At 37.3% G+C, this 20,515-nt stretch overlaps 1 long non-coding RNA gene across 1 annotated transcript in view; it reads right to left on the reverse strand.

The window, feature by feature from the left end:
* The window catches only part of LOC121393244, a 61,828-nt gene extending 61,270 nt beyond the window's left edge, over nt 1–558 (reverse strand). The window contains exon 1 of the long non-coding RNA XR_005960892.1: nt 275–558. This is a non-coding gene — a long non-coding RNA (uncharacterized LOC121393244). The remainder of the gene's footprint in view (nt 1–274) is intronic.
* Nucleotides 559–20,515: the final 19,957 nt, after the last annotated feature.

The following is a 20,515-nucleotide window of genomic DNA, read 5'->3' on the forward strand; positions in this document are numbered from 1 at the left end:
TTATCACAAGAAACAACAGCAATCTGTTGAAGATCAGACACTAAGACAGGGAGGAGGGGAGAGGCATACAACACATACACGTGTCAACAACACAACCCAGCCGCCCCTATTTGCATATTTACATGAGTACCACCCTCGTATGACTTAAGCACGGAAGAAGTTAGGTGCTTTCCCCACCCATCAATCTTTGGTCCTCTGAGGGAGCCACAATTAGACAACAAAGTAGGTGGAAGAAATAAAATGCAATGAAGATTGAAGCCAAGAACAACCTTACCGCAGATGCCTTGCTTTCTGCTGATCTTAAAAGGAATTCCCTGTGGTTTCTTTAGATATTTAGAGACCCGTCCTTCAGGGTTTTTAGTTTTCGTCTCTCTTTCTCTTTCTCCTCCTCCTCCTCTTCTTTCTCTGTTGTGACTGGGTTTATAAAAAAAATAAAAATAAAAGACAACTCCATGTTAAGCGAGCAGTCAAGGCATCATGAAGTCTAGAGCTCCAGGGGGAGGAAAGGAGGTGGGGTGGGTCACAGCTTAATGCTCTACAAATAATGGCTGAAATATTGTTGGAAGAATTTCACTAACAATTTTTTTTTTTTTTTTAAATCGCAAATAGAAACAAAATGGAACATGTGTGGAAGTTGCACATTGGTGGTATCAGTTGCAAATGCTACCTCTATGAGTTGATTAATGAACGTGTGCGTTGGTATTGTTCTAGAACACGCTCATCATTCAAGATTTCATAGAAGAATAGAAATTGCAGAAAAGTGAATGCATCAGAAAAGGCATGACATGAGTTAAACAGATGCTGAGTTTCATGCTAATGAAAGAGAGAGGAGGGGCACATAGGGGGTAGATGTTAACCAAGGGTTACACAAATGCCAAAATAAAAATTCTTTCTTTTATTTGAAACAGAACTCTTGGCTCACATCTTTGGATACATTATTTTCTCTCTCTTTCCTTCCTTCCCTCTCTCTCTCTTTCTGCTGTGTTAGGTAGAACGTGGAAAGAAATATTTTGTATTCATCTCTTGTCTCTTTGGAAAAACAGGTGATCTGACCACAGGAAAGAGAGGGGGCTGCATTTTAGCCAAACCAACAGAAAAATGAAATCCTCATTTTTTTTTTTATTCATGCTGAATACTTCCCCAGACGTTGCATATATATATAAAAATGAAAAGAATGAAAGTGAATATGCTCAACAATAAAAGTTAGGACCATCTCCTTTAATGCACATGACAATATAAAATATGATCTTTTAAGAAAAAAGGTCTGGAAGGCCGCAGGAAAGGTTGTTTGCTCCCTTTTTATTTAATAGAGGTCATCCACACTGGAAAGCATAACTTAAATGAAAAGCTTCTTCAGCATGGTTCTTACATGAGCTGTGCAGGGTCAGCCAGTGTCTTGTATGGGCTCATCAAAAATACATAACCAGACAGCCTAATAGTATTTCGCTGCATTCATTTTTGGACAGGAACATGGGGGAGGGAGAGCAGAGACAGAGAAGCAATGAATTATATGCATTTCAATAAAATCAGGATTTTGCTCGTTTATGCCTTCCCGCTGCTGAAGAAGACCACGGAATTTTATTACTAGGACAATCCACTGTTAGCTGGCCTGCTGTCTCACTGGTTCTTTCGTTAGAACTAATGAGCTATAGAAATGTAGACCATGGTAGTCGTCCTAGTCATTTGAAAAACTGTAAAATAAATGATGGTGCTCTGGCTAAAAGACAAGCATAATATGCACCAAATTACACACTGCAGTCTCTATATGAAGAATTATTTCAGATATAGATTTTATAAAATATACCAATGCTTCAAGCAGAGCAGCAATACCTTGATCCAGCTAAGAACCCCTACATAGAGTCTTATATTTTTATAACAATTCTAGCATTTTCTTGATTTATTATTTGCTTTACATATAGTAGGTGCTAATTGAGGTTGTTGCACTCTGAAATGAGGTATGCACACATGCATATATCTCTGGATATGTGTAGTTTGTGAATGGTATATGTGTTTGTGTTTCTGTGTGTGGGTATATGTGTATATTTGAATATGTATATATGTCTCTTACACACAGAAGTTCTATAGATTGGGAATATAGCCATCTTTATTTTTTTAATATTTGCAAGCATTTAGAAGGGGGGAGCCTGAATTAGCATCTATTTATATAGCCGGGTTCAGGTTTATGACTAGACCATTGAATTTTAATGTGTAATGAAAAAATCTATAGAGCGGCATATGATCAGTTAAGTCTGGGATTGCAGAACACTTACTATAGTACTTACTATAAGTAAATATATATCTATCTATAATCTATCATATATACATCTATTTATCGATCATATTTAGGGTTCCCACCTGGCAGGTATTTTACCAGCCTGGCCGGTAAAAATGATGGCTGATCCCAATGTTATTAATAGGGAAAAAAAATATATATATAGGAAGGCTGGTATTTTTTTCTAGAAAAACTGGTAACCATAATCATATTTCTATCTGTTATCTATCTATCTATAATCCACCTATCCTATATCTATCTATCGATCATACTGTATATCTATTATCTGTCTCATTAGCTTTATATTGCCATATTGGAAGGCCGGCGTTGTACTGAATATAATCATTTGCCCAAGTGAAGAAATAAGGTGGGGGTATATTACACACAGCAGTGAAACTGCCGAGTGGGATCGTTTTTTGCTGATGAATATAAAGCACACCAAGATAATAAATGAAGCAACTGATAGAAGCACAAGTGCAAAACACTGTTAGGCAACAAAGAGAATAAATGGGTATGCCAGGAGAGCTAGCTGTAGCATTAGAGTATAATACAGGCAAATACTGGGAGCTAGAGGGTTAATGTTTCAATCTTGTGTCAGGCACGCACAGGAATATATGAGAGGGGACAAACAAAATAATAAGCGCAAGAGAAGCAAATGAGATGAGAGACTGTGCAAGCCCTCCTCCTAAATGTAGCCTGGAGATGAGTGACCCTGCTGAGGGAAGACAGAGGTGCAGAGGGGACCCAGTGCTAACCAGCGTGTTAGAACTAATAAGGTGAGCACACAGGCAACTGTCACAAGCAGCATGGGGACATCTTCCTCTCCTTGTTTAAATTGTCTCATTGTTCAAAGAAATAAAAATTACCATCAGTAAGAGGTTATTATTGGAGGGGAAATTGTGAAATTAGAAGTGAAATTAATTGTCACTTCAGTAACAGGGAGACACATTGAATCTGGTTCCGGATTCCACAGACCCAGCACCTTTTAGCAAGGTTTGAATCTGGCAACATTTGTACAGCCCAAGTGTAAATCCTTAACGCCACGTCACTTCAAAGCAATAAATACATTAGGATGGTAACCATTTCAACAACAGTTTTGTTTCTTTAGTTCATATTTTAAAATTCCAGTTATGGATTCAGTATTCTGAAAAAGTCATTTTGATTAGGAATTGGCATTTAAATGATCCTTATCTTATATATTTGGTGCATCCCTAATATTTTCCAAATTTTCCAATTTCCAAATAATGGGTCTTTCCGTGCTTTGGAGCTTATCTACAATAGGCCATTTAAACAATACACTGTAACCAGACAGAAATGAAGAACTGCTGGGTTTCAGAGCTTTCTGGATAACAGATTTTTGGAAAACAGATCCCGTATAATCAGTTATTTGTCTTTGCTCTTTAGCTTATATTGCATATGTAGTATGCCAGCAGGTCTCACACTTTAATAGTATGATTTTTAAAGTATTAAGACAGATAATAGTACTCGTTGTCATTGTTTGATAAGCTGTTTAGCACAGTATTATATAGTGGCTTACATCTCTTCATGTGATCAGTGTTCTAACCAATTGAAGAAGAAATATTAGGTCACAGGCTTCATGAAAAAAGCACAACATATTTAAATCCTATGCAAATAAAGATGCCAGTGAATGATATTGGTGGAAAAGCATTGCCCTCTAAGGGTCTGACAGAGAGTTGTTTTACTGCTCAGTGCATTCCCTGTGCATTACATTAAGGGACTCCCTGGCCCATAGAAACTGGGAGAATTTTTGCAGTAACATGAATCATACAGAAGCCCTCTCTTTCATATCAAGTGGTACATTTTAATTCCTGTTCCCCACTGAAATCATGTATTTCTGTTAATGTGTGCGCTTTAACATTTAAATATAATGGAAGTGACCTGTAGTTCCACTAATACAAATGATACGTCAAGTAAAAAAAAACAAGCCCAGCAGCTGCTTCATTTCCCTTCCTGCAGTTTTAAGCTATTAAAAAAGAAGCCCAAAAGTGTAGTTTGGGGACACGTAAAAATCAAATGACGCTTTTTCAGAATTCCGAAGATTGTGGTAATTTCAGTAAACAGTTTGCTAGTAATTACCTCTCGTGTCTTCTCACATCTAATCAAGAATTTCGTATAAATACAGCAGATTTTGCTATACGTAAAGCGATATTTTCTCATGCGCAGCCTGTATAAACAGGAGCTGTACCGTATATCCTATTATAGAGTTAATATAGAAAATATGATATATATATATTTAATGTGTCTGTTTTGGGAGTATGTATTTAGGGGCATATTTAATACTAAAACATTACTATTTTAACAGGCTCACTAAACAATGTTCTGTGACTTTTGTATGTTTAACATTACATGATTAGTGACTACTGGCAGTTGTAGTGAAATAGATACTGCAGGGTTGCAGGTTAACCAAAATTAAAAAAAACAAAAAAAACAATATCAAACCATATCCTATCCCAAATTGTAGCAAAACTGAATTTGTAATTTTAACAAGGCTATTATCTTGTCAGGGGCAGGCTCTGAGGATAGGCGCCCCAGGCAAATGCTCTCTCTAGCCTAAAATGACTCTGTGCTCATATTCTTCCCTTTGTGATGGTTATGCATTAGAATTGGAATATTCTGTATGGGGGTTGTTGTGTTGCACATGCACACAATGTAACAGTCAATATATAAATATATATATAGATATTCAGTCCACCATTTTTGAGATACATGTTTTTAAACATCAAAGCTAAAAAAAATCCTCCAAATTTAAGGTTCCAGAGAATGCTACTTCAACCCATTGCCTACTGGGGGGAAATTCATATTGTGTTGTCAACACGCCGCTGGGCATAGATCAAATAGTTCTCATTATTAGTACAGAGTTGACTGCATTAGTCATACTGTATTAGTGAGTGGTATAAGGGGGCATATAGGCTCTAGCTTGTGTATCATTCAGAGGCAAAATTTAGGGAGCAACGGGAAGTGAAGCCCTCATTGGGGCCCTATCATTACCACCTGTCCAAAAGACAGGACTGAGCTGCACCTCCTGATGCTTCTCTCTGCACTGAGAACTGGATTTTTCATCTGGTGTTAAGTGAAGAGACTGATTGATTTTTGAGGCTGAAAGTAGGTAGCACTGTGGCTCTATGTGGGTGTGGGTAATACTCTTGTTGCATTGGCATCCCAAGTTTTCAGCAAGGGCACTATCTGCAAACGAGTTTCTATGTAGGCAAGTTAATTGGCTCCTGATTTTGACCCTAATATGCAAAGATCCGATCGTTTAAATCCTCGAACGATCGGACTTCCCCATCTCCCGACCTGCCACTAACTATTCAGATCAAATAAAGTAGAAAAGAACAGATGAGCCGATGTTCTGCCCCTGACAGCAATCACACGAAAGTTATGTCCGACAAAAGCTAGTGACAGTCTCCCACTGAAAATTGTCCAATCGGCAATACATGCAGAGATATTATCGGCAGCCAACAGAAATCTTTTAACCTGGCCGATCGACTGAACGACCGATCTCCGTGGGATTAAAAATGGCGGGACTCTTCACACACAATCCGAAAATTGTACAAATCCTCGATTCGTACGATCGGATCTTTGCGTCTATGGTTAGCTTAAAGGTCCCCATAGACACAAAGATTTCTCTTGCCGAACGACCGATTTTAGTCCGACCAATCCTTTGAAATTATCGTGTGGTTAGTGGGATTCGAACGATCGAACATCTTACGATTTTTCGGCCGACATCTGTCAGGAAATTCATCGGCCAGGTTAAAAAATCTTTGTCGGTCCCAGTGCAATCTATCTATGTTTGCAGGGCCAAGCAGGCAGCTCCCCTTTGTTTTCCTGGCAAATTGGTCTTTTTAGTTGATGGACAATTCGTACGATCGTATGATCGTTCTGAGATAATTGTGGTGTCACGATGACGATCGGATTTTTTTAAAAATCTTAACATCTATGGCCAGTTTAACACAGTAGCATAACTAATCTAGCAATCTAGCAGCCCCCCCCCCCCATCAGACTCATGTTAAGCACCTTTCCCTTATCTGGGAAACCCGCAATTCAGAAAGCGCCGAATTACTGGAGGACTATCTCCATTGGACTTCATCTTAATCAAATAATACATATTTTTTTTTAAATTATTTTATTTTCCCCTGTAACAATAAAACAGTGTGTACTTGATCCTACCTGAGCTGCATGAGCCTGTATTGGTGGCAAAACAATCCTATTGAGTTTTATTTTATGTTTAAATCATTTTTAAGGTATGGTGATCAAATTTACAGTACATAAAAAAATCCCTTACCTGGAAAACCCCAGGACCCAAGCATCCAGGATAATAGATCCTATAGTTGTAGTATCTTAAAACCATATTGTCAAATATCTGCCGCATCAGTTTAGAAGTCAGAAATAATGTTTGCCATGTGCACACATTTAATTTTTAATGTATACCCTTCAATGATAGAGTAAACCCTTTAATGGCCACAGCGCAAGACAATGGTATGGACCTTTCCTAATCAGTCCTGAAAAAAAATCTCCAGAACTCTGGGCCCCAGGGCCATTGTACTGCTCCACCATAGATAGTTCAACCCAGAAGTGACATTTCTTCCTGTTTTCATAACTAGCGCAGCACAGATATTACTGTGATAAAAATTTAGATCCTGAATGAGTTTCTCTTGGCAGAATTGCCTGTGTGGGTCCCCCATTAGCACCGCCAACCTAATGGCCTGCACTAACCCACAGCAGAGAAGAGATGCATCTGTGGGGAGTAATAGCACTTGTTAAATTTCTCTCTGAAGCTGTTCCAGGTCCCCTAAAAGACTGGGGCCAAACCAGTTACTACTGCTCACACCTGCCTGCCTTGCTCTTTGATCTGGAATGACAACTATTTGCTCCAAGCATCTTATGGATTAATATCAATAAAATGCCACATAAAGCCACATGTTTCTTTATACCCTGGCAAAATTCTAGTGATATAAAAAAAAAATTAAAAATACTTCTTTCAGACACAATGCCATGGTTCTACACGTTTCCTTGAGAAGGCAAATCTCAAAGATGAGACACTGATAAATTGTAATCCAGAAGGCTGCATGTGCTGTTCATTTCTTGGCTGCTTATTGAGTGAGTCCCAGAGGATTTGCAGGTGTCTCAGAGAGCCTGTGTATGTGGTTTTAATATACTGAAATTGTAACCTTCTGTCAAAGCCGAGGAGCCAAGCGACTTTTCTGCAGATTTTTTTTTTTTAGGGGTTGGGGGTGGAGGAGAGATTGTCTGGGAAGTGACTTTTCTTTTGAGATTAGGGGCAGATTTCCCAGCAGCAACCCCTGTTACTATCAACAAGAAATAAATAACCGTTTCGTAGAAATTACTGAAAGACAATTCACAAATTTGTGTTAGGAACGACCTTAGCTATAAAACACATATGCAGGTATATTGCATATCATATTTAGTTTCCTAACTTTCGTTTGGTGGTTGTTTAGGAACATTTTTGTGCAACAGGCATGTCAAAACATTAAATATGTGTGGGTAAATTCACAAAAGTTATCAGAAAATACAAAATTGGCAAATAAGTTATGTATTTTGAGAAATGTGTGGCACGCTGTTTCATTGCACTTGCTGCTAATGGCACAATTGTATTCCTTAGGAACCATGCTATATGCACTCCATTATCAATATATTTAGAACATTGAGACATTTTCTGCCTTAAGATACCAAAAAATGCCTTACCCTTTAAACAAAATAGGGATTGTTTGTCCATACAGTATATTGCAATATATTTAAGATGGCCAACTACGTCAAAGTCAACCCTTCCTGATATGACCAGTCCTACACTCAACTGCTTCAATATACATTTTACATAGGGACTAAGTTTTACCTGCAACTTAGTTAGCCATAGACAAACAGATCCCAGAAACCTATTTTCGGATCGTGTGTGGAGAGTGCCGACATCTTTCGTCCGGCGAACCCATTGCACATCGTAATCGGATCATTCAGCCATACGGCCGAACATTCAGATTACCCCCGATATAGCCATGCTCGTTAATGGCATATCGGTGAAAGATCCGCTCCGACCGATCCCGCCGGACCCATTGCGCATCGTAATCGGATCGGTCAGCCATACGGCCGAATGTTCAGATTACCCCTGATATAGCTATGCTTGATAATTATATATGAAGGAAAGATCCGCTCGTTTGGCGATGTCGGATGTTTGCGTCTATGGCCACCTTAACTTGCTGGTTTCAAGGTTAAAACTCCCAAATATGGTTACCCTTTTATTGGCCACCATTGGGATTACCGGATTATAGCTGGAAAGGGTGGGAGCTACAACATGGAGCTGGCCACTGCTCCTGCACAAACTATGATGTACCATTAATATATGTACCAATAAATAAAATATAGCCTGCATCCCTGGATGTTAAATGAAGAGTCTCCATGTAGAGAGTTAAAGAACACGCGCTGATTCTACCTAAAATTACCATTCCAGGCATTTTAGTTTGTTTAAATTGGCACATCCCAGAAATAATTATATATTATATGCATGGATCAATTTGAAACAATGCAGGTTAATTACTGCATGTATACCTTCAAGAATGCAAACCTACAATTACTGCCAATTAGAACAGAGATAAACACACTTGTTAGGATAATTACCATAGTGCTGTAGCAAGGGTCTCTCACAGCTGATCTTAAGCTCATATCTAGTCTAGGGATCCAACAGCAGTCTCTCTGCTGATACAGGGAAATCAAATACAAAGAGCAAAAAAATCCAAATAAGTTTTTCTTAATTAACTTCAGAAATGTCTGTCTTTTTCTGGCACTGATCATTTTGATGTCGGCTGCTGAATGTGTCTATGGCTGTCTTCAGTTAATTGCACTTGCACAAGAGTAGTTTCTTCAGTTCAATTAGAAAGCAAAGCATTTTATGAGCAACAATTTCTTAAGAAACAAAATTTCTTATTGAGTTGAATGGGAAACATGGGGCATATACAGTAGGACAGGTGTCATTTGGAACTTGAAAATCTTTAAAGAGAGATTCTAGTAATCAAAGATCCCATGTTCCCGCATCCTAAAAGGCACAGAAATAGCAACAGTTACCATACTTTCAATCTGCTTACATCAATTGTTTATCCTAACATTTCGGTTATCACAAGAGTAACATCTCAAAAATAATATTGAACATCAGAATTTCACACATGGTTTTTGACATGACGCCATCAGTTTGCTTCCCAACTAAACATTCCATCAATTGTTTAGGAACCTAATTTCTTTAACTGATGTTTGGTTGCATGACGGGCTACAGAACTCTTCTTTGTTAACCACCTATGGATTCTGATATCGATGGCAATTCAAGATCATGCCATCATGATGGCAGGATGCTACATTGGCCCAGTACACATAGAGATATAGGCCCTCTGACCTGTGGAACACTAGTAACACTAGTATATAATAAATTGCCATATCCCACTCACTGCTATTTTTATGATACTTTTATGGGTGCTGCCAGGCTACTCCACCTGGAGTAATCAAGGATGTTTCCCCAATACATATTCTACTACTAGATTTCCATTATATTTTTTGAGGGTTGTAAAGTATTGAATTAAAATGGACTTGACCAACTGTGTTGATACAGTAATTAAGATACTCGTCTGATTGTTGGTATCCTCTATAGCAGTGATCCCAAACAAGTGGCTCATGAGCAACATGTTGCTCACCAACCCCTTTGATGTTGCTCCCAGTGGCCTCAAAGAAGGTGCTTATTTTTTTATTCATGGCTTGGAGGCAAGTTTAAGTTGCATAAAAAACAGGTATACTGCCAAACAGAGCCTTCTGTAGCCTGCCAGTCCACATAGAGGCCACCAAATAACCAATATCTCCAGGGACTTTTTTCATGCTTAAGTTGCTCCCTGACTCATTTTCATCATTTATTTATATATTGCTGTCAAGATACGCATTCAATTGGAATGTGGTTCATGGGTAAAAAAGGTTGGAGACACCCCCCCCCTTGTTCAGTGTCCCTCTATTCTTGTAAGAGATAGATAGATGATAGATAGATAGATAGATAGATATATTACATGTCTATTTACCTTACAGTGTTAGTGTAGTATTAATAGACTTCATTAAAAAGGAATACAAAATGTTTGAAGCAAACATAGTACTTTTCGAATATGAAACTTTACTAGTTTTTTCCAAATACGAGTAGATAGTTCAAAAAGAATGGCTGAGTGGTTGCTATTGGCATGTGTGATTTTTCAATTTAACACCTATTCTTATTTTAAGGTATTTTTAAAAAAACTGTAATTCTGTCATATAAATAAATGCCTAATACCAATGCACGGTACAATTGTAAATCATCCTTGAGGTTGGTAAGTCCATTATTCACATACAATACTCAGGAATATTGGCATTTATCTCTGTACAAGTCACATGATAAAACTGCCTAACTCTCTCTAAACGACCACACACATACAATGATGTCATACCTGTCATGTCATACATGGGTGAATATATAGTGAATAAAGTACCCCCTTTTGTAAAATATAAGGATATTATAAGTTACCGAGGAGTTTCATGACCATATAAAAACACGAGGCCGAAGGCCGAGTGTTTTTATACAGGTCAGGAAACTCCGAGGTTACCTCTAATATCCTCATATTTTACAACTGGGGGTACTTTATTTATTATAATACACAAGTTTCGGTGAGTCATGTGACAGAAATGACATCAGAACTCACCGTTTATAACTGATGACATCAGAACTCACCGTTTATAAGGATATAATTTACAGGATATTCATGGCTTTTGTGTATTATAATGCAATAATGTAGCTTTAGGGCTAGGGAATATGCATTGATCAATCCATTTTTTATGTGGTTGTAATAATTTGGTTATATTGTATTATGACCCCAAAACCCATGCCTTTAATAGTGGCGCTATGCCTTTCAAAATAGATCTTGAAGATCTCTGCCCTATCAATAGTTTTAATGAAGGTGGATCAGCCTATAGGGTCAATGCTTTGGTAATAAAACACTTTTCACAAGAAAATGTACCAGTCAATGCAATTAAATATTGTGTGCAATACACATGTTGGACTTTTTGTGTGTGTGTATATATATATATATATATATATATATATATATATATATATATATATATATAAGCCTATATATATATAAGCCTCCAGACGATCGATAAATGTCGGGTGCTGTGCTGTAGTTGAACAATGTGCAGGAACAGAGATTTGCACGCACACTGAATCCTCTTTTCTGCAAACGATTTATTAGGATACAAAAGCGTTACATCGTATTTACATCGACGTTTCGGTTGTGCTCTACAACCTTTATCAAGATGTGTTATTGATTAAGTAACACATCTTGATAAAGGTTGTAGAGCACAACCGAAACGTCAATGTAAATACGATGTAACGCTTTTGTATCCTAATAAATCGTTTGGAGAAAAGAGGATTCGGTGTGCATGCAAATCTCTGTATATATATATATATATATATATATATATATATATATATATATATATATATATATATAACTTTTGTTATAAACTTGTGTTTATAAATGGAAAGCCTATGGTCTTAAAAGTCACTGACATTCTGATTCTTGCCACACAGCTGTTTCCCTTGTTCTATATACATATTATATCTTATATACTGAATTCTGTAATTGGAATGAATTACTGCTACTAAACAGAGGCATGCTTAAAACTGCCTATATGGATGTTTTCACAACCTGAAATTATTTCAGTTTGCTCTATTCATTTACTAAGTTCAAACAGTACAATATTACTCAAAGGATAAGACATTTACCATATTTATTCTAGTGGAATGGAAAAAGTTATCAGTTTCCCCCACAGGGATCTTCGTCAGGAGCAAAAACAAACAAAAACCTTTGTTTGTTTTTGCTCCTGACGAAGATCCCTGTGGGGGATCGAAACATTGAGGCTTAATAATAAAACATTTTTTGTTTTTTCACTAAAACCCTGTGAGTGCCGCAATCCTTTTCACTTATATATATATATTTATCTGGCCTATCCTATCACTTCTTGTTCATATCATTTACAGTTTCAAGGCATAGAGTAAATCTCTTGAGGGGAATACAGCTAGGATCACTATATAAGGCAGCACAGCCCTTACCAACTGCCATAAGTAAGGATAGGATTCCTTTGCCCCCTGCACTTGCCAGTGTAGTGTATCTGAATGACATGCAAGTTAGGAAGTGGGTAGGGCCTGGGATAAAGGAGGACAAAGTTCCTTTACTTGCCTGCACATCATCAATACAGTAGTGTTGAACTATATTAATTTGGAAATTGAAGTTCCATCCTGGAGTACAAGTATCTGCATCCACAGGCGCTGACAGCAGGCCGAGGAGCAAAGAACAGAAAACCTAGTGGCTTCTGTTAATGCACTTTGTACCCTGCCCTGTGGGACATAAACAAGCCCCTATGACTTTGCAAGACTGATCGTAGCTCCCTATACAAAACAGGTGCACTAAAGCAGAACTGAAGTTACACTAACCCCATGTTCCAAAGTCCATTCTGCAGAGCAACGTGATTGTTTGTCTTGAAAATTACTGTTCCAATTGCAAATTAAATGGTTCTTAAATGATGCTAAATGGCTAAAGGTTTTTTTTAGATAAAACAGACATGTTTTTCCTGACCAATGTCGGGCGAAAAATCGTTAGATGCAAGATCATTCAGTATAAAATCTTAACGTCTATGTTGAGCTTAAGGCCATCATTAGGCAGACAAACCCTGAATTAAAGAAACACTTTGGGAAATAGTGATCCTAGCTGTATTCCCCTCAAGAGATTTACTCTATGCCTTGAAACTGTAAATGATATGAACAAGAAGTGATAGGATAGGCCAGATAAATATATATATATAAGTGAAAAGGATTGCGGCACTCACAGGGTTTTAGTGAAAAAACAAAAAATGTTTTATTATTAAGCCTCAATGTTTCGATCCCCCACAGGGATCTTCGTCAGGAGCAAAAACAAACAAAGGTTTTTGTTTGTTTTTGCTCCTGACGAAGATCCCTGTGGGGGAAACTGATAACTTTTTCCATTCCACTAGAATAAATATGGTAAATGTCTTATCCTTTGAGTAATATTGTACTGTTTGAACTTAGTAAATGAATAGAGCAAACTGAAATAATTTCAGGTTGTGAAAACATCCATATAGGCAGTTTTAAGCATGCCTCTGTTTAGTAGCAGTAATTCATTCCAATTACAGAATTCAGTATATAAGATATAATATGTATATAGAACAAGGGAAACAGCTGTGTGGCAAGAATCAGAATGTCAGTGACTTTTAAGACCATAGGCTTTCCATTTATAAACACAAGTTTATAACAAAAGTTATACAAAACCATGCCCTGTATTGTTCATTTTAGAAGCATCTTTGCTTTACTCTGCACCTAGTGGTCGATTTAAATCCAGCATTGGCAGCAGCAAGGCAGCACAGCCCTTACCAACTGCCATAAGTAAGGATAGGATTCCTTTGCCCCCTGCACTTGCCAGTGTAGTGTATCTGAATGACATGCAAGTTAGGAAGTGGGTAGGGCCTGGGATAAAGGAGGACAAAGTTCCTTTACTTGCCTGCACATCATCAATACAGTAGTGTTGAACTATATTAATTTGGAAATTGAAGTTCCATCCTGGAGTACAAGTATCTGCATCCACAGGCGCTGACAGCAGGCCGAGGAGCAAAGAACAGAAAACCTAGTGGCTTCTGTTAATGCACTTTGTACCCTGCCCTGTGGGACATAAACAAGCCCCTATGACTTTGCAAGACTGATCGTAGCTCCCTATACAAAACAGGTGCACTAAAGCAGAACTGAAGTTACACTAACCCCATGTTCCAAAGTCCATTCTGCAGAGCAACGTGATTGTTTGTCTTGAAAATTACTGTTCCAATTGCAAATTAAATGGTTCTTAAATGATGCTAAATGGCTAAAGGTTTTTTTTAGATAAAACAGACATGTTTTTCTAGTTAAAACAAGGATTATTGCAAATTTGAAAACTGCCTGTTGAATGTTGAATTCAGAGTAGGCTGAACTCAAAATTCTTACCTTATTTCCCACAGGAAGCATGCATTCATGCATGAGGGGATGCTGGTGCCCCCACCTTCCACAATGTTTTGCAGCTCACCTGAAGCAATAAAGATGTACTGTAGATGCTGAACTGAATGCATAGAGCCTTCCCAAAAGCATGTGAAAGCATTTAGCTTCAAATGGAAAAGGATCTGTAGGATGCCCTAACAACATGAACATAGATGCATTGCCTATTCAATCATGTAACTTACTGTAGCTGAATATTACAAGCATTTGTTTGTTTTTCTGTGGAAACGTTTCTCTGGGAATTACAGGATGAAATGATTCTACTAATCATAGTAACTACTAACTAACATTACACTGTGCTGTTTGGAGATGCTGAATATAATGCTAACACCTACTTTTGAAAGAAACACTCATAATAAAGAATAAGAAACCATTAGACCTATTTTGAAGAATGTAAACCTGCAATAATATTGCTTTAAAGCTTTTTATATTCTAATGGTACATTGTTACTAAAGAAATAGATAAAAGTTTCTTAAAACCTAAATACATGCAGTAGGATTTTAAAGGTCAGCTCGCCTTCTACAAAGCTTTACAATAGTTTTAAGATCAGCTGCATTCATCTCTCAAAAACTTCCTTTTCAACGCAGAATTAAAATTTGTAACCCACTGATAAATAATGTAATATCCCCTGTAAAGTCATGACACAGAGCAGTTTCGATGAATAGGCACTGGAATGGGGAAAAACCACATGCTTTATCATCAGTTTGATACACCTATTTTACAGGAACACTTTCATTTAAAAAAAAGTGCATAATAATGCCTGCAAGCAATGTGTAACATTAAGTAGAACAGTACTAATAAAATTTGATTCCCTTCTCTTAAGCTTTTTGGCTAACATTCTAGCTATCTACTATAACAGTGGTCAGAGACCTTATCTTGAAATCTACCGTTTAAAGCAAGGCAGGAGTCCTGAACAAGACTAATAAACAAACTTGAATATATACAGCTATACGGCAGTTTTATTATATGTAATTTAATGAAGATGCATCATTTGCCCTTGCCTTAAGCCACAAAAAATCTATTTAACTCTCTCCCATATTCCCATGTATGTGCTCTTAAAACAAAAAGATATGTAAGATATCAGTTTTTTTAATTTACCTTCATCAGTAGTTTGTAGATCAAATTCTACCCAGAAGAAAGATTGTGTGGTTTTACATGTACTGTACCTTTAAAATGACTTTGTACAATTTGTGTTAAGCTGGCCATAGACGTACAGATTTCGCCCTTTTATCAGACGAATGATCGGATGTCCCATTCTTCCAACCTGCCACTAACCATTTATATTAAATAAAGTAGTAAAAGAACAATTCATTAACGTAATAAACGAATAACGCATAATGTATGTTATTTGAGGGGTCTGGTATGTTCCACCTATCAACCTACTTAATAGTTTTTCCTCATCTCTTGCTTAAGGCTCAGGACTTATGTAACTGGGCCTTCCACTAACTTGGCAAGTTCCACCCAGTTTTATACTGGAACATTTATTTAGGGACATTTTAGCAGCTCCTGTATAAATACACTCAGTACCATGTCATCCACTCCATCCATTTCAATAAACCTAAAAAAACATTGACATGAGTCAGTATCGTAACTAGTAGAGCAAAGACAAGTACATGTTTAAAGTAAAAATATTTTATTAAAATGTAGTTTGTTTCTGTTCATCTACACCCACAAATAAACTATTTAATGGCAACAAAATCTCTAATCCTGTAGAGAGCCATGAATGGCATTTTACCCCATCTGTCTTCTTGTGAAAGAACAAAACCCATTATATTCTACAGAGATTAAGAAGAAAAAAAACTTTGAATTTCGAATGGTTTTTTTGGCTACTTCGACTACGACTTCGACTTCGAATCAAACTAAAAATCGTTCGAATATTCGACCATTCGATAGTCGAATTACTGTCTCTTTAAAAAAAACTTTGACCCCCTAGTTCGCCACCTAAAACCTACCGAAGTCAATGCTAGCCTATGGGGAAGGTCCCCATAGGCTTTGAAAAATCGTTCGAATTGCGGCAAATCCTTCGACTTCGATATTCGAAATCGAAGGATTTAAATTCGGCAGTCGAATATCGAGGGTTAATTAACCCTCGATATTCGACCATAAGTAACCATAAGTAAATTTGCCCCTAACTGTTGTGTAAACCTGTGCCTTTTGTGCTCTATGCAACTTGAAAGGCTACACCCATGGATAAACAGCATCATATTTATGTAAACTATAGTAGTGTTTCTCAAGCAAAAACACACAGCTTTAGGGAAATAATAGCACGTTATATTTAAATGTATATACAATTTTAAAATTTATTTTGTATTAGTGTTCCTTTTAAGGGCATCTGATCTCTGTATTTTCATATTTGTTTATAGATTGCATAAACATCATTGCTTTGTGGTTTTCGTCTATGGTTACTCTATTGTTGTTGGTATCCATATAGAAAATGTGCCAGTGACACTCGGCGTACCTCTGTGATCTTCTAAGAGTGTGAGATATTGATCAGGTGTTCATAAAGTTGATGACTTCTGACCCTAACCCCCACCAAGCCACCTTTGTTGCCACGCCTGTTCTCAATGAATAAGTGTTACGCTCCAAAAGATTTAGGCAAGTTATCTTTAACCCTTTTTAACAACTGGAAATGGAAATGAGTCCCTGGAAGGCAACAGAAAAAAACATGGCATTTAATTAATCTTTTAACAATATAGGTCAATTAACTTTTAGTATGATGCAGGCAGTGAAAGCTTGTAACTTCTTCATTTTTTTATTACTGGCTAATTATTTAGATTTTGTTCATCAACTCTCCAGTTCGAAGTTGGAATGGGACCCTAGTCACCAGGCAGTGGTTTGAATGAGACACTGGAAGAGGAATAGGAGAAGGCCCAAATATAAATGTAATAATAACGATAGAACTGTAGCTTCACAGAGCTACAGTTTTGACTGGTGGCATCGACCCATAACAACCTGATAGCATTTTAAATTACAAGCTGTAAAGAGGAAAATATAAACATAGAAATGAAGACCAGCTGAAATGTTATTAAGAACAGGACATTATACAACTTATTATTTTCAATACTCACACAGTCGCTCGTAAGCGCTGAACGCAGGTGGAACGCAACATGTTGCATTTACCATACCATGGGAACCCACCTAAAACTGTTGCCCTAGGCTCAAGCCTTTTGTGAGGGGGAAACATGGTAGATATGGCTCTGCCAGAGGAAAACTTTTACAGGCCCCCGAAAGACTGTGTACAGGTATAACTTCCCTCTGGCAAACTGCAAAGAACTTTATTTTCACTCTTTGAATAATATATCCCCATATATAACATGCAAAGCCATATAGGAGCAGTTTTTCCTCTAATGGGGCATCTCCTAGTCATAACAACCTGCAGTGGCGTAACTACAGGAACTTCTACCCTGCCAACCACCTTCCACACCTGTGGCCTGGGCGTGGCCTGGGCCCCCGTGTGGCGTCTGCTTACTCTATAATTTTGCCAGTGGCAACTTGCCTTCCATAGAAGTACTGAACACTTTGTTTAGCTATAAAATAATCCAATTCTGTCTTTCAACAATGAACTGTATCTTCTAACATGTCTTTGTCCGACAGAGCCTTGCACTCTTGTAGAGAATCCTTTTTAAAAGTTGAAGATGAGCCTTCTTTCTTCCAGTTGAACAGAATATACCCATGTTCTCTGTAAGCTCTTACTAGCAAGCAGATTTCTTTTCTTTTTCATTAACCATTTCCAGGATGTTAAACTATTCTTAGATGTATCCAGCCCTCCTTGTAGAGTCACTCGTGATAAGTCTTTTTCTTTCAGTTTGTTAATCTTCTCCCCTGTCTCTTTGGTTCCATAATGTCTTCTTTGTAAATTATATAGCATTCTTATGCCTTTCATAAAGAGGCAGAAATATAATTTCCTCCTTTGAGTCTATTCAGGGAAATATCTCGCTGGCTTAAGTGGCACAGACTGACACACTATAGATTGCTGTAGTTATACTGTATCTGTTATTAACAAGAGCACCTTCATCCACCTCCACCAGAAATTCATTTAACTTAATCCCCTAGTTTCTAAATATGTAAATCTCAACTATGTATGCTTATATTTTTTCTGCACTGAATCTTATCTGCCCAAACACATATAATCTGTCCCATATACACTTAACGGTCATGCTTCTTGCATGGACTCCATTGTTCTTCACAGTTTGCCTACTATACATGAGAAGCTGTATGCTGCAGGCTCTTTTCTGTCCCTACTCACTGTGAATGAGAGAGATAGAGAATACAGATTTTTCCTGCAAATGGCACATGTTAAAGCAGGGTTTTTAAAATTCAGGACTGATAGGGTTTGCAATGACGTGAGTTCTAGATATCTGGAAACTATTTTTATTAACAGATTGAATACAAAGGCAAAACATGTTTTAAAAAAGTACAAAGTAAAATACTAAAATACTTAAAATACTAAAATTGCAAAGATTCCCAGTTTAGCCTCTGTGTGTAAAGTGTTTTCTTTTTTTAATGTCTACCTTAAATTGTCTTCTTGAAGTAGACCTTTCACGTTTGCCAATGTCAGAACAGATTTTCATGCCATGTGAAAATCTCTGGAAGTGACCTGCAGTATTTACACCTGGGGAAATGGCTAGCTGCCATAATAAAATTGGAATTGGCTGGCTTTAAGCATGGACAACACTGGTATTTTTCTTGCCAGTCTCCAGTGCCAAAAGCCAGTAAATATATAGCTAGGTTACAACCTTTATCAAGTAGAACCATGCTAGGATACCTTAAACAAAGTATGTTTTTAAAAAAAAAGTATTTCTATATTTCATCTGCCAGTGGGCTGTAGTTTTAGCCAATGCAAAAGCATTTTTCAATACACGTTTTCGCAGATAGGCACAAGTGCTGGGGAGGTTTTTACTATGCACCTTCCAGCAGTTTAGTATCTTTATTATTTATTAATGCAGGTGGTCCAAAACACGGTGCATTGTGGTAATAAAGTATTGCACTTTGCACCTGTTTTGCAGATTACTCCTAACTCTTTAAGTATCGTGGCTTTGTGTTGTCCTCTACTGCTCTAATTTTTTAGATCTAACTATTCTCAAGACCCTTCTCAATTCATTTCTGAGAACACTTCTTGACCAGGCTATACTAACGTATAATGGAGACTGCAGTGGAAATAACATCGATATAAAGAATAATATAAAGAATAATGATATTTACTTGGATTGCAATTTGTTTCCGCCATTGGCAGATGTGATTTCGTTTTTATAGTGATTTCTAATAAATAAAAGCGAAAATACAAAAACAAAAATGATATGAAGTTGCACATTTGTAAAATATTTTATTATTGGTTACTCTGTTTCTTAATTCTATGGGTTCCTGCTTTTGTCCTTCACTTAAAGACTCCCGGTTGCCCAGTTACTGAATTTTTTTAATGCTTGGTGTGTTGAATATAGAAATGGTGCTGTGTGGAGGGGTAAAAGATAATAAAAGCCATTCTGATTAGCATGGTAGAAAAGAAAGAGAAAGATAGGCAAAGGCAGAAAGAATGTCAAAGCTCAAGTCTGGCATTTGCTCATTTAAATTCAATCATGCAGCCCCAGCCAAGCCGAGAAATAGATGGCATGCATTATGATTTTCTGATCAGACGACTGATAGGTTAAAAGAGGGGACGTAATCACATAGAGAAAGTCTTTTTCCAAGCAAGGGCAAGTGATAGCTGCCCTTCACACATGGCTTTTTCCTTGCCCTATCTTTAATTCATTCCCTGTCTTTATAAAAGGGGCAGACAAATCAGAATAAGCATTTCCATGATGATAAATGCACAATAATGATTCCACCTCTGAAATGCGGACGAGCCCTGTACAACCCAGACATTGCTCTCTTAAACCATACACCCTGTCTTTTAAATCTAATTATATTTTCATTCCAAGCTTCTTTACAACAATCATAAAAATTAGGAAAATTAAAGCATATATAGCCTTTACTTTCTCCACATATCTGTCTTTCTGTTGTATCCTGATTGCAATGCAGCAATATAAAATGGATGGTAATGTCTTAATCTGCCTGTGTTCTGCTCATATGTCCAAACTAATTACTTAATGGGTGTAATTAATTCATTTTGGAAAACATAAGAA

The sequence above is a fragment of the Xenopus laevis genome, chromosome 4S (assembly GCF_017654675.1).
Source record: "Xenopus laevis strain J_2021 chromosome 4S, Xenopus_laevis_v10.1, whole genome shotgun sequence".
NCBI classification, from domain to species: Eukaryota; Metazoa; Chordata; class Amphibia; order Anura; family Pipidae; genus Xenopus; species Xenopus laevis.